Here is a 14,069-nt window from a genome sequence, read left to right as displayed (position 1 = left end):
ACAGTTTTTATTCATGCAATAAATAACTATTATTCATTGCGAAATGAACACATTTATAAGTCCTCAAGGTGCTGTTCCAGTGAATGTCATATGCTAATGGCGGTAAAAAGTGCCCTCACTTAAAAGGAAAGCCGCCTTATTACTTAGATTCAGAATAGAGTGGAAAACCCCTTTTGATTGTGCCAAAGCTTCCTAACTCTCTAGGCTACAATTATACAGACAGCTATTTATGATATAGTACATCCCTTGAAGCAAACCGGTATTTCTTTTTTTTATTATTCCTGAAAGAAATCTGCATGGAGAAACTAAACCAGGTATGCCTCTAGGTGGTGTAAGAGAGTTTACAAGTATACATTAAAAGAGGGGAAAAACTCTGCACACTCTAAACTAACTATAATCTCTTCTGTACTTTTTCAAAAGCATGTGTTCTCCAGCGAGAGAAGCAGCACACATTAAGTTGCTGAGGCATTAGCCTGGAAATATAAGGAGTTTTGCGGAATTGTCCATCACTCATCTAGGGATGACAGGTGTGCCACAAAGACTTGGACCAAGCCAGGCTGCTGGCAGGGCAGACCACCTATAAAAATCCTGGATGTTCAGGACATTTTGGGAACCGTGCTGAGATCACATCATACAGGTATGTGAATGTATATGCTTTACAGTACATCTGCATTGTGCCAAAAACAACATACAGATTTGTAATGCATAATGGTCAGTATGAGATTTCCTTTTTTAGATCGCTAGGCACTCCAACTGTGGTAGAACTACAAGTCCCAGCATACCCATTTTGCAGGGACCTCTAGAACAACAGTTGGTGTCCCACAGGTTTCTTTGAACTGCCATTAATTAAAGATCAAAGTTTATGTTTGTATGTGATCTATATGGTCTATAAATACAGTAAGTAGACCGTACTGTACTTTATCAGTCACTGTCTACTATTACTGGGCCCCACAGTTACAGGGTGAACGTGCAGCTCTCTTCTGCTTGCCTTTGTGTAATTCTGTACTTTAGCAGGTTAGAACTGTTTTATTCTATGACTGATAATTAGGTGCCTGTTTTGATTACTGCATTCCAAATAAAGGAGCTAAATTCACTTTGCAGTTCAGCTTCCTACCCAGGCAAGGTGGTGCTCTTCAGTACTTTGGCTGAGGTTGAATGAATGTGGGGAATTACAGCCTGCAAATACAAGCCCTCAAGCAGTTGCTACAATGTCTTTGGAACTACTGTACTGTGTGTATAGACAGCTTATGTATATTCTGTGCATTGAGATAAAATCCTTACTAATCCTCTTTTATATACAAATACAGCTTAAATAAATAGATAGCACACTTCTGATCTTATATCTATATACGTTCCATAAAAATATAAAGACAGATGAAGTATAATCTTGATGACATATGTATATGGATATAAGAAAATGTACGCTATGTAGCATAGAAATGTACAAAAACCTAGCACGTGTGTTTTTTGTATATACACTTATAGATTATATCATGCATCGTTATTATCATACCTAAGAGAATATAGTATTTCCACCTTGGATATACAGCCTATGTGAAATGATATGGCAATTGTACTGTGGACTCCGCTTATGTGAAGAGTTCTGATGTCGAGAATGTTTATGTTACGCTTCTAGTCTATGATTCACAAGCACACTTTCTTATCAAGAGTGCCAGAGATCAGTGCTGAAGGCAAGATAACTTGCAAGAAAAGGAGAAAGTCCGTAATGACATCATGGTTTTTGGCAGGTTGTATCAGTTACCTCCTTTCAAACCAGTGTGACCATTTTATGTAATAAAAAATATATCAAACAGAAAAAAATATTGAACATGCAATTCAAAGTCTTGTTTCACATAAAATGTCACATAACTCACAAACTCCGTCATAATGCAATATTGAAAACAGATTTAGCAGAGTGACTACAAAGGAAAATACACTTTATTATATAAGTTCATGTAGTTTTGGTGAACAAGTGTTTTGGAGTTTATTGTATTGGTGTTTGTTGTGCAGTCACATTGTTTTCTTTTTATTCTTTTGCATTTATACTTTTGCAAGTTGTGTTATTTGGCTGTTATTATTGGGAGGTACAGTACCACATGTTAAATCCATGTTCCTCTTCCTAAGTGTTCTTACTGCTGGAGTTGAATCCCCCATGTTTTAAACTTGCTCTCTACATTGTTTATGTGTGATTTTATTTTTTGGTTATTGGATTTTTGCTTTTATTTAGATAATACATTATTTATCGACCTTTTAATTTTGTTTTAAACATTAGTCTTGTCCTTTTAGTTACCTCTGGACATTTTTACTGATATAAATCATATAGAAGGGCCGGGTGGTCTTCAGTTTGCCAGCTGTCAGGAATCCCGACAGAATCCCGACAGCCGGCGCCAGAATTCCGACAGCCGGCATACTGACACTTTTTCTCCCTCTTGGGGGTCCACGACCCCCCTGGAGGGAGAATAAATAGCGTGGCGCATGTAGCGCGCCACCGTGCCCGCAAGGGGCTCATTTGTGCTCACCACACTATCTGTATGTCGGCGGTTGGTATTCCGGCGCCGGTATGCTGGACGCCGGGAGCCCGGTCGCCAGCATACCATACTACACCCGAAGGGCCAGCTATAGCACTCTTACTATAAGTATTTTATATAAAACACACCTAAATATAACATGTCCTCAAGTTAGTTATGTGGCTATTTGTTTTGAAATCTCAGAAGAAAATAGCCCCTTTACTTCCCAAAAGTATCCTCACCTTTGCAAGTTTCCTGTCTCCTGGCATCTTCTTGTGCACAAATCTGATTGGTTGTTAACCTGCAGCCAATCGTAAGAAATGTCTTAGTACATGTAGCAATGGAAGGCAGAAACTGCACACCATCTTATAAAGAGGAATGAAAGGTAACTGCTTTTATCACAATGATTATGTAGTAATTGAAGGGTTTGTGGGAGGATTGAAAACATCAAAATATTGCCTTTACAGTTATAAAGTTGAACTTTTAATATAACTTATCAGTTTCAAGTCTTTTTTTTATGTCAATTAATTCTTTTCAAACCAAGTCTTGTGGACTGAAATGAAATGTTGTATCATAAAGGGTGAGAAATACATAAGAAGGTTTCATTGGGGTAATGTGACATTCCATGTATAGGATCTTCTATTATCTATATCAATATCGGGAGCCGGCGTCTGCATTCCGAGTAGTGTCAGGATTAGGGCATCGGTATCTTGACTGCCGAGATCCTGTAACAGGATTCCTATAGGTATATATTTTGAAATAGTATCACCTAACACATGGACAATATCAATTATAATCACTTTTTTATTGGCCATAATAGTAATTGTAGTGAATTGATATGTATACATTCAGAAAAAGCAGATGAACACTAACTGGTGGGATGCTGGAAACAAAAGAACATCTAATGGAAATCAGACTTCTGGGGATACTGAGAAAACAACAGATGATAGCATCAGATAGAGAAATAAAGAAACATAATGTAAAACACAGTAACAGTTGGTACAAAGCAATATCTCATTAAACAGACCTGGCACAACATGCTACAAAAATAGCTGTAAAACAATAAATGAATGAAATATGACAAAAAAAACATAATACACATATACTCTGTGGAACTGTCAAAACACCAGAGTTATTTATATGGAATGCAATAAGCCTATCACCAAAGAGACCAAAGTAACTAGAGTATAGGGACGTTTCAATCTGGATCTGTAAACTACCATGTTACCAAGATGCCTGCACTTGTATGTGTATTATTTGTAACGTAAATCTAGCTTATAACTTAAGATAATAGATAAATCATATGAAAATTAGGCATTAAAATACACAAAGTCTCTATACTGATTGACTATAGAACTAATTATTAAAGCTACTAGATAAAAAGGGTCCATATGCCATAGCCCAAATAAACCCAACGGTAGTTGTTTGAGTGGTCGTGGTGAGGACACTGAACACACATTGGAAACCGAATTGCACCTTTCTTCTATATGCCAATTGGTAAATTGTCTGGTCTATCTTGCCTGCGTGACAATACCTGTATGTGAAACAATATGGATAAGTAAACATGTCACAAAAGACTTTCCAACTTAATATTTTTGAAAAACATGAATATTGCTTAAGTAGAAAGGTCAACGCAATATGGCCATGATACCAAATATTTAAAAAAGATTGGTGACATGAGTCTTATCATTATAACTGCTCATTGTTGTCTGGGTCCTCCAAACAAAATGATCATGCACACCACAGAGAGCGATAGGTATTGGCTGTTTATAAGGCCAGCCCCCTCCTCCTACTGAATATTGGGTTCAAAAACAGACAAATAATAGGGGGGAAAAAGATCAATCAGGGCATTATAGCAGTTAAGGGGTGCGAATGCTGCTCTCCAATAATACATATAGTATTTGTAAACTTTTTACTGGGAGGCCTCTGGTATATCGGTCAAGGTGGAGGTCCAGGTGTGTGATGGGGACATGATCCTATGATTTTCATCATCATGGGCCCAGCCTCCACTGCATTTTTCTATGATAAACGGCATTATGGTTCAGGCCACACTGATGAGATTCATAATGAACAATGTAATCATGCCCCTTGTCCTTCCCACATGATAGGAAAATGGGAGCATGCGGAAGAGTTCCTCACAGTCCTGGCAGCCAGGAAACTCCCCCAATCCTGGAGTCTCTCGGAATTTCCGGGAGAGTGGTCAACTATAAAACACTCACTTGCGGCCGCCAGCTCCTTACAACTGTGTTGTTACATTTGTTGTTTATAGTCTGTAACGTTTGTGTAAAATGACGCCTGTGTATTGATTCTGAGTTGTACTCTCTGGTATCTTTTGATTAGTCGCATCTGCGACTATATACTAATACTGGTATCAGTCCTTCCCCTGTTGTGCAAGCATGTGACTCAATGTGCAAGGACAGAGATGCCCACTTTGAGTATCTTCAGATGCCCTGACACCAATTGGTGCATCTATAGAAGCCATCATCAGCTGCACCATTGAAACTTGCACCAACCCCACGGCAGGTGCAGATTTTCCTTCTGAGTATGGCATCCAGTTATGTGTCTTTGTACGCAAACACTTCAACGACACACCTGTGACACTCCAATAACACACCCATAAGATGGTCCATCTTGTGCGTCTGAATAGCCACCTCCCAGTCACCACCCAGCACATTTACAATACATTTCTCCATACATGTGTCTGCAGTCACAACTACAAGCACAACTGGGATGCATGTGTAGTAAAAAAAACTATTTCCGACATCGATGTGGTGTGCAACTCTGAAGCAGGCCGCTGATGATACTGTACTTATGTTAGTACACAGTGTTGTCTCTTTCTGTGATTAAATGTATTGTCTTGTGACTGAGATTAAGGGTAATGTGATGCCCTTTGAAGGTTATACATCCACCCAAAGGGGCTCCTGGAGTGTACCAAGTTGCCTATACCTGACAGTATATACTGTAGTTTTATCCCAAAGAAACTGACTGCACACTCTCCAGTATATTTCAGGACTCTGCAGTGTGGGACAGTGAGGGAAAGAGGGCACAAATAAAACAGGAACATTCCACAAAGTAGACAAAATAAATGCAAGAATGAACAAAGGCTAAGAAGAGCTCTTACCTTGTAAATTAAATACTAATCCTATTTAATGAATATGTTGAAAATTACTGGAAAAGCTTTCATGCTAATAGCCTTCTCAAACATACTGCGGTGTAAAATCTGTGCAGAACGGGCAGTAAGATCTAGAGGAAGAAGTAAATTTTCCTGTGAAGCCTCATTCTTTGAAGATATACTGTATGTGTGACAAGAGATGGAATGGGATGACAAATTTTATTGCACGTTATTTACAACATTAAAATATAGAACTAATTCAAAGGTGGGTTTATTCTTTTCCATGAGCCCCAGAACTTGTAAGAATATATTTTGTTTGTGAACTGTACTACATAAAACAGATCACTCATAATACTACTAAATTATCTATTATCTATTTCCTTTGTGATTCATAAAATGTAATGTGTAATGTAATTGAAATATAGCAAATATAGGAGAGAGATAAAGTAGAAAGAGATAAAGGGGTCTAAGTACTAAGCCTTGAGTAGTGATAATGTAGAGAGAGATAAAGTACCAGCTAGTCAGCTCCTAACTGCAATGTTACAGGCTGTGTTTGAAAAATGACAGGAGCTGATTATCTTGAACTTTATCCCTCTCTGAGCTTTGATAAACCTTCCCCATTGTCTCAAAGGATTTTCATCACAGTGACTTAAAGACTAAGGGGCCTATTTATCATCACCTATTGTCTTGAAAATAATGTATCAGCATGATGTAAGTATCTGGACTATTTAAGTAGAACCTCAAGCAGTAGAGATCAGAGCTTGTTGTCATTAGCTAACACCATCTTCTTATAGTGTTAACAGCTTTGGCCTTATGGAGGCATTATCAGTAGAGGGAAATCCTTTGATATGTCTCTGGCAGCCTCCATGTTCTTGCCTAAATAGTACTGTACAATCAGAGCCGGCCATAGGCATAGGCAAACTAGGCAATTGCCTAGAGCATTTGATATGCCTAGGGGCATCATCAGCTTCTGCTGATTAAAATGATATGCGGCATGCCTATATTCTGTGTGTAGCATTTCATATGCAGATACAGCCAGTCTCACACAGTATAGAGGCATGCTGCATATCATTTTAATCAGCAGAAGCTGCTTGTGCATCCTAGCCACATAGCAATGCAAATAAGACGCATTTTCATAAAAGAAAATGTGCCCGACGTTAGCATTGATGCAAGATTTATGAGGACACATCTGTATCCAAGCAGAGGCAGAGGTCACAGTGTTAGTGGCAGTGAGAGTGCTGTGTGCATGTGAGTGGGTTGGTTGTGCAGTAGTGTTCGGAAAATGTGTAAGGAGCATTATGTGTGTCATGTAAAAATGCATTAATAATGTGCAACATATGTGTAAGGGGCACTATGTGTGTCATTATGTGTATAAGGGCATTAATAATGTGCGGATATGTGTAACAGGGTTCTACTGTATGTTTGTCATTATGTGTATAGGGGCACTAATAATGTGCAGCAAATGTGTAGGGGGCACTATGTGTGTCATTATGTGTATAAGGGCATTAATAATGTGCGGATATGTGTAACAGGGTTCTACTGTATGTTTGTCATTATGTGTATAGGGGCACTAATAATGTGCAGCAAATGTGTAGGGGGCACTATGTGTGTCATTATGTGTATAATGGCATTAATAATGTGCAGCATATGTGTAAGGGACATTATGTGTGAAAGGGCATTAATAAAGGTTGTCATAATGTGTAAGGCGCATAATGTTTATAAGGACATTAATAATGTGTCTCATATGTGTAAGGGGCATTACTGTATGGCATTATGTGTATAAGGTGCTCTACTATGTGGTATTGCGTATAGAAAGGGCACTACTGTGTCGTCTAATGTGAATAAAGAGCAATAGGGTGTGGTGTAATGTGAATAAGGAGCAATTCAGTGTGATGTAATGTGAATAAGGGGCTCTACTGTGAGGAGTAACGTTTATAAGGTAAAGTGATACTACTGTGGGATGTAATATGAATTATGGACACTATCGCATGATCAAATGTGAATAAAGTTGCAGTACTGTGTGGCGTAATTGGAATTGGGGTTACTATTGTGTGGTCATGCCCCTTGCCAGCAAAACCACACTCCTTTTTGGGCTGTGCGCCAAATGTGCGAACTGTTCCTATTTAAAATATAGGGGGTACAAACACCAAAATAAGGACTGCTATGGATGAGGGGTGGGGGTGCTGGGAAAGAGATGAAAGGTCAGAGGCGGAACCAGCGGTGGTGCTAGGGGGCACCAGTCAAAATCTTGCCTAGGGCATCATATTGGTTAGGGCCGGCTCTGTGTACAATGATACTGTGTATAAAGAGAAATAAGGAATGATACATTTCCGGGCACCACTGCCACCAGTGATAAATTGGTCCTTATTCTGTGAGAGAGTGAACTTCAGAATATTACAGTATACTGCTGCTTTATACCTAGTGATCTCTTCTCAGATGGGCTTTGATCAGGTTTGTCTAAGCCCTTCCACCATGAGTTTCTCATTTGCATTAATATTATGTCCAGAGGGAATTGGCTTAAACAACCACAGTTTTAGTGTATAAGATTTATTTCTAAAACAAAAGGATCTACCTATCATCAGGTTTTACATACATTTTCAGCATAGTCTCTAGCTGTTGCTTCTCTAGTATAAATCATTTTCTAATAAGTTGTATGCATACTTGATATTATTTAATATGTTATAAGAGCCTGGGACATGTCATTTTACTGTTACGTGATACAGTACATTTCTTCATCAAAAATGAGCTATTATAGCTGAGCATTTAATAATTAATATACACTTCTGCTTCTGCTTGGATTTATAATTATGATGTGAGTGGTCAATTTGCTGTGCCCAGCTATAACTGTTTGCATAAACATGACTAATAAATGATACATGTGCACGGACAGCTTGCCTAGATAGCTATAATTACTAGGCACAATACCCACAGATACTACTTCCAGCTATAAACTTCTAAATGCACTTTCCAGTATTGCAAAACTGAACTCCTAACAGCCAAGGTTGTTAATAACATGTCTTGAGCATAGTACTGTTAGACATCTGAAATGCACACACGCATACTGTATAAATTAAATATACGTACGTATGTGCGTTGTGTATGCATGTACATAATAGGGTATACTGTATATATTGCTTTTTTATAATGGTACCTTCTGGGGGTATGCAGTCACTTTACCGGCTGTTGGGATCCCAGCGTTCAGGAGACCAACACCGGAATCCTGACAGCTAGTGATATACCGACAGCTGGAATCCCGAACACCAGCTGGTATTCCCACTCGGCTGGTGGCGTGGACCAACCTGTGGCCCACGCAGATTCCTGTTTATTGGGAATGTGCGGCTGCACAAGGTCATTCTGCACATGCACGGAATGGACCTCGCGCTGTTGTATAAAGTTCCCCTCTGCTGCTGCCTGATTGACAGGCAGCGGCATTGAGAGGGTGGGTAGAGGGCGGAGGGAGGCTTGCATTCCTAGAAATGGGGTGTGCCACCCTCATTTTCTAGGAGGGGAGAGTCAAAGGTCTGTGTGTTACCACGCAGACTTCCTGGCCTCGCAGCCTCCGCATCTGTTGGCCAGCTGCGTATGCTGAGGCTTACGCCGCTGGCTGCCTGCGTGGAACTACTTGACCAATGGTCGCGATGTTGGATCCCAGCTTGCGACATCGGTCGCAGTGCTGGGATTGCAGCTACATGCAGGAGGTGTCTCTTCTACTGAGACGTCTCCTGCAATGTCCTTCTTAGAGATCGGACGGAAATTCAATGCTGCTTGCATCAGCATTGAACTTCCGTCCATCTCCGAATCAGGCCCATTAGCCAATAACCTGAGACCACAGATCCTTCAGCAGTTTAAGTGTGAGCAGGTACCTTTTTTCCACACAAAAAGCTATAGTGGTAATGCACTGATTAGAGAAGTGCTCTATTATTATTCATATATTTTCATTTAATGACAAATTTTACTTTTCCATGATTACGTGATAAAAAGTGAATAAGATAAATCATAAGCATTGACATTACCTTTTTCTAGTGGTTATGTTCTATCTTTTTATATGTTTTTATCGATAGAATGTGCACAATCCAACTTTACAACTACTGATTATGTTACTGAGAAGCGTCTGGCAGGTTTATTCTTGAAGAAAATATCAGACAAAAGCTTCATATAAACCTCTGTCAGGCTTCCCTGCATTATTATACTCTTTATCCTTCACCGTAAAAAAATGATCCCTTGATTCACGCTTAACTATTTCCTTTATAAACTTCAATACAATTATCTGTTTAAATTCCAACTTAAATCTCTCCATGGGATGATACACTTGAATGCGTTGCCTATAAGTAAGCTAGCATGTAGGTACATGCTGTCCTTTTAAACACAAACTACAGTCATAACATCCTAATTTGAGCAGGAGGAAAGGTAAGACATGGAGAGCAGGATGTGGTAGGGAAAATTGATAGTGACTTCAAAGTGACATTCTAAGGCGTTTATCCAGACAATGCTCAAAGCATATGCACAAAACTCTTCCATTGGAAGTACACACAACAATGCCACAATGTTATAGAGAAGTGCCTCTGTTCTATAGGTGCGAGGACTCACAATGTTATATAGAAGTGCCTGTGTTCTATAGATGTGAGTGTTAGGATCTCCTGCTCTGTGCTGCCACGTCGCCATGGCAACCGGGAGGCAAGTGTTAGCGAAGTAACCTGAGCGCAGCTGATACCTCGGTCCGGGTTTTTACTGTGTAGTGGTTACAGGCTCTGTGCACGGCAGGGAATCCGGCGCTGGTTTTGTGCTCACAGTCTGTGAGGTCTGAGTGGGGCCTGGACAGCACCTGCTATATAAACCATCCTCTCAGGCTAGGCAAATGCTGCTGAATCTTTGTTTGTTAGTCAGTTCCAGAGAGTTAGCTAGTACTGTGTGACTTTGTATTTACTTGTTGCTTACTGCGAATAGGCCTTGGGATTCGGTACTTCATTCTGCCAATCCGGACCTAGCAGTAAGACTGGAGTCAGTTGTTTGACCTGCTGGGGTTCTTTTGCTATTCTGTGATCCCAGCAGGTTTGCGGCTGTACTCTCAGACCTGCTTGCTTAATCCTCCCTCACTGTGCAGGGCGTCCAGGTGTCAGTTTAGTGGCAGTAAGCTGAACCTGTGCCCTGCAAGTGGGGGTTAGGATTGTGGATACTCTCCTTGTGTCTATATTTCTATCTCTGACCAAGGAGTTTATTCCCACACCCGTTGGTAACCCTTTGGGGGTTTTTCTGTTGCTCTTAGCAACATCATTTCAGGTGCTCCACATGTTAAATCACTACACATCGCTTCATTGTCCGCTCTATTCCATCTGAGCATTCCTGACACTAGGGAGACACCCAATTCCTGAGCCTTAGGGCTTCTCCGTTCACTTTGTGTTTATTAGTTATTCCATCACCTCCTATGTATGTTATGTTATACTGTCTGTGAGTTCGTTTGCTTCGCTTCCCTCTCTGTTCATACACCGGTATACTCCTGTTAGCACTGGTGTGCGTAACATATTCAGCAGCCTTACTCCTGTTGAAATTTTGTGGGAATATGGAGCATACCCCTCAAAATACTTTGCAACAGGTGGTCGATCAGGTGCAGGTCCTGACTCGACAATTTAATGAGATGTCCATTAAAATGAACACCCCGCAGGCCGCTACCGGAGCTCCCCCTGCAGCAGCGGCAAGTTCAGGGGTTAAGGAGCCGAAAGTAAATCTAACGGATCGTTTTTCTGGAGATCGCTCGCAGTTCTTTTGTTTCAAGGAGAGCTGTAAGCTATATTTCAGGCTTAGGCCCCAGTCTTCTGGGTCGGAGATTCAGCGGGTGGGCATGGTGATTTCCTTGCTACAAGGAGACCCACAGGTCTGTGCATATGGGTTACAGCCTGACTGTCAATCGCTTAAAAGTGTTGATGCTTTTTTTATGGCCCTGGGCATTTTGTATGATGACCCTGACAAGATGGCTTCAGCCGAGGCTCAGATTACGGTTCTTAAGCAAGGGCGACGGCCAGCTGAGGTTTATAGTACGGAGTTTCGGAGGTTGGCTCATGATACCCAGTGGAATGACCCAGCCCTGAGAAACCAGTACCGAAGGGGCCTTTCTGACCAGATAAAGGACCAACTGGTACAATATCCCTCGCCTGATAGCTTAGATCAGCTCATGCAGTTATCCATCCGGGTGGATAGACGGCTGAGAGAGCGTAGGCTTGAAAGGGAGACCGCAGTTTCCTTTTTTCCCAAGGGAACCTCAGACTCTGAGGAATATTCCGAGGAGCCTATGCAGATTGGGGCTACCCGCCTCTCCTCGCGTGAGAAGACGCGGAGGAGACAGCAGGGTTTGTGTTTGTACTGTGGGAATAAAGGTCATGTTGTAGTATCATGCCCAGAAAAACCGGAAAACTTCAGGGCCTGAGGGTGATGGGAAATATCCTGTCAGGCCAGAAGTCAGAATTTCCCAAAAAGACTTTTCTCATTCCGGTGACTTTGGAGATCCTCGGTCAAACTGTCAAGACTGAGGCCTTTGTAGACAGTGGGGCCGATGGGGTTTTCATGGACCGTCAATTCGCCCTGGAACACTCTGTTCCCTCAGTACCTTTGGCATCAGAGATTGAGATCTGTGGGTTAAACGGGGAACCATTGTCCCAGGGTAAAATTACCTCCTGCACCAGCCTTTGTTTATTGGAGCCACACACTCTGAAAAATTTTCTTTTTATGTGACTGTCTGTTCTTTTGCCCCATTGGTTTTGGGGTTACCCTGGTTAAGGGCCCATAACCCTCAATTTGACTGGGTCTCTGGGGAGATTCTTAGTTGGGGTAGTGATTGTTTCAGGAGTTGCTTGAGCCTTCCAGACAGGCTCTCGCAGCTAAGTTTGCCAGGATTGCCAGGATGTTATGCAGATTTTGCGGATGTGTTCTCCAAAAAAGTTGCGGAGGTGCTACCTCCCCATCGCCCCTATGACTGTGCCATTGATTTGTTGCCGGATGCTAAGCTTCCCAAGAGCAGGTTGTACTCCCTGTCACGTCCTGAGACTCAGGCTATGGCAGAGTACATTCAGGAGAACTTGGCTAAGGGATTTATCAGACCCGCACAGTCCCCAGTTGGGTCGGGGTTCTTTTTCGTGGGTAAAAAGGACGGTTCGTTGCGACCCTGCATCGACTTCAGGGAATTGAACCGTATCACGATTAAAAACTCGTACCCACTGCCTCTCATTTCGGTTTTGTTTGACCAGCTTCGTACTGCCACCATTTTCTCTAAGATTGACCTACGCGGTGCTTACAATCTAATCCGAATAAGAGAGGGGGATGAATGGAAGACTGCCTTTAATACCCACTCAGGGCATTATGAATATTTGGTGATGCCTTTTGGGCTCTCTAATGCCCCGGCAGTCTTCCAGGAATTCATGAACGATGTGCTCAGGGAATATTTGGATAGATTCTTAGTTGTTTATCAAGATGACATCCTAATCTTCTCTCATTCCCTGGAGGAACATCGGAAGCATGTACGCTTAGTCCTCCAGAAACTCAGAGACCACCAGCTTGGGGCGAAGCTGGAGAAGTGCGAGTTTGAAGTCCAGCAAATCGCATTTCTAGGGTATATTATCTCCTCAGAAGGTTTCCAAATGGAGGGTTCTAAGGTACAGGCAGTCCTGGATTGGGTGCAGCCCACTAGTTTGAAGGCGCTTCAGCGTTTTCTGGGCTTTGCTAATTTTTATAGATGGTTTATCGCTGGATTTTCGTCTATAGTGGCCCCCTTGGTGGCACTCACTAAGAAAGGGGCGGATGTTGCTCACTGGTCTTGTGAGGCCAAAGCGGCCTTTGCCCGTCTCAAAAGGGCATTTGTCTCGGCCAAGGTGCTGCGACACCCATATCCAGAGCGTCCTTTTGTGGTAGAAGTGGATGCCTCTGAGATAGGTATTGGGGCAGTGCTCTCTCAGATGGGGGTGTCTGATAATCGCCTTCATCCCTGTGCTTACTTTTCCCGTAAATTTTCATCTGCCGAGATGAATTATGATGTGGGTAACCGGGAATTGTTGGCTATAAAGGATGCACTCGGGGAGTGGAGACACTGGCTTGAGGGGGCTAAGTTTGTGGTCTCAATTCTCACCGACCATAAGAATCTGGCATATTTAGAGTCAGCGAAGCGGCTCAATGCCAGGCAGGCACAATGGGATTTGTTTTTTGCTCGCTTTAATTTTTTGATAACATATCGCCCTGGGTCAAAAGGCTGATGCGCTCTCGCTGAGTTTTGCTCCAGTTCAAGAGACCACCGAGGAGCCATTGCCCATTGTGTCCCCATCATGTATTAAAGTGGGCATTACCCAGGACCTCTTGTCATTAGTCCTTAGAGCACAGGAGCAGGCTCCTCCAGACCTTCCGGTAGGTCTCTTGTTTGTGCCTCCTAGGTTAAGACAGCGAGTGTTCCTGGAATTCCATGCCAAGAGGTC

General features: G+C 42.0%; 1 protein-coding gene across 1 annotated transcript in view; it reads left to right on the top strand.

Moving 5' to 3' along the window:
- Positions 1-397: 397 nt before the first annotated feature.
- The window catches only part of EDAR (ectodysplasin A receptor), a 144,753-nt gene continuing 131,081 nt past the window's right edge, over positions 398-14,069 (top strand). Inside the window, exon 1 of the mRNA XM_063953824.1 lies at positions 398-637. The gene's annotated coding sequence lies outside the window, so the exon portion shown is untranslated. The remainder of the gene's footprint in view (positions 638-14,069) is intronic.

This window comes from Pseudophryne corroboree, chromosome 2 (assembly GCF_028390025.1).
Source record: "Pseudophryne corroboree isolate aPseCor3 chromosome 2, aPseCor3.hap2, whole genome shotgun sequence".
Lineage (NCBI taxonomy): Eukaryota > Metazoa > Chordata > Amphibia > Anura > Myobatrachidae > Pseudophryne > Pseudophryne corroboree.
This window is presented reverse-complemented; position numbering and strand designations above follow the sequence as displayed.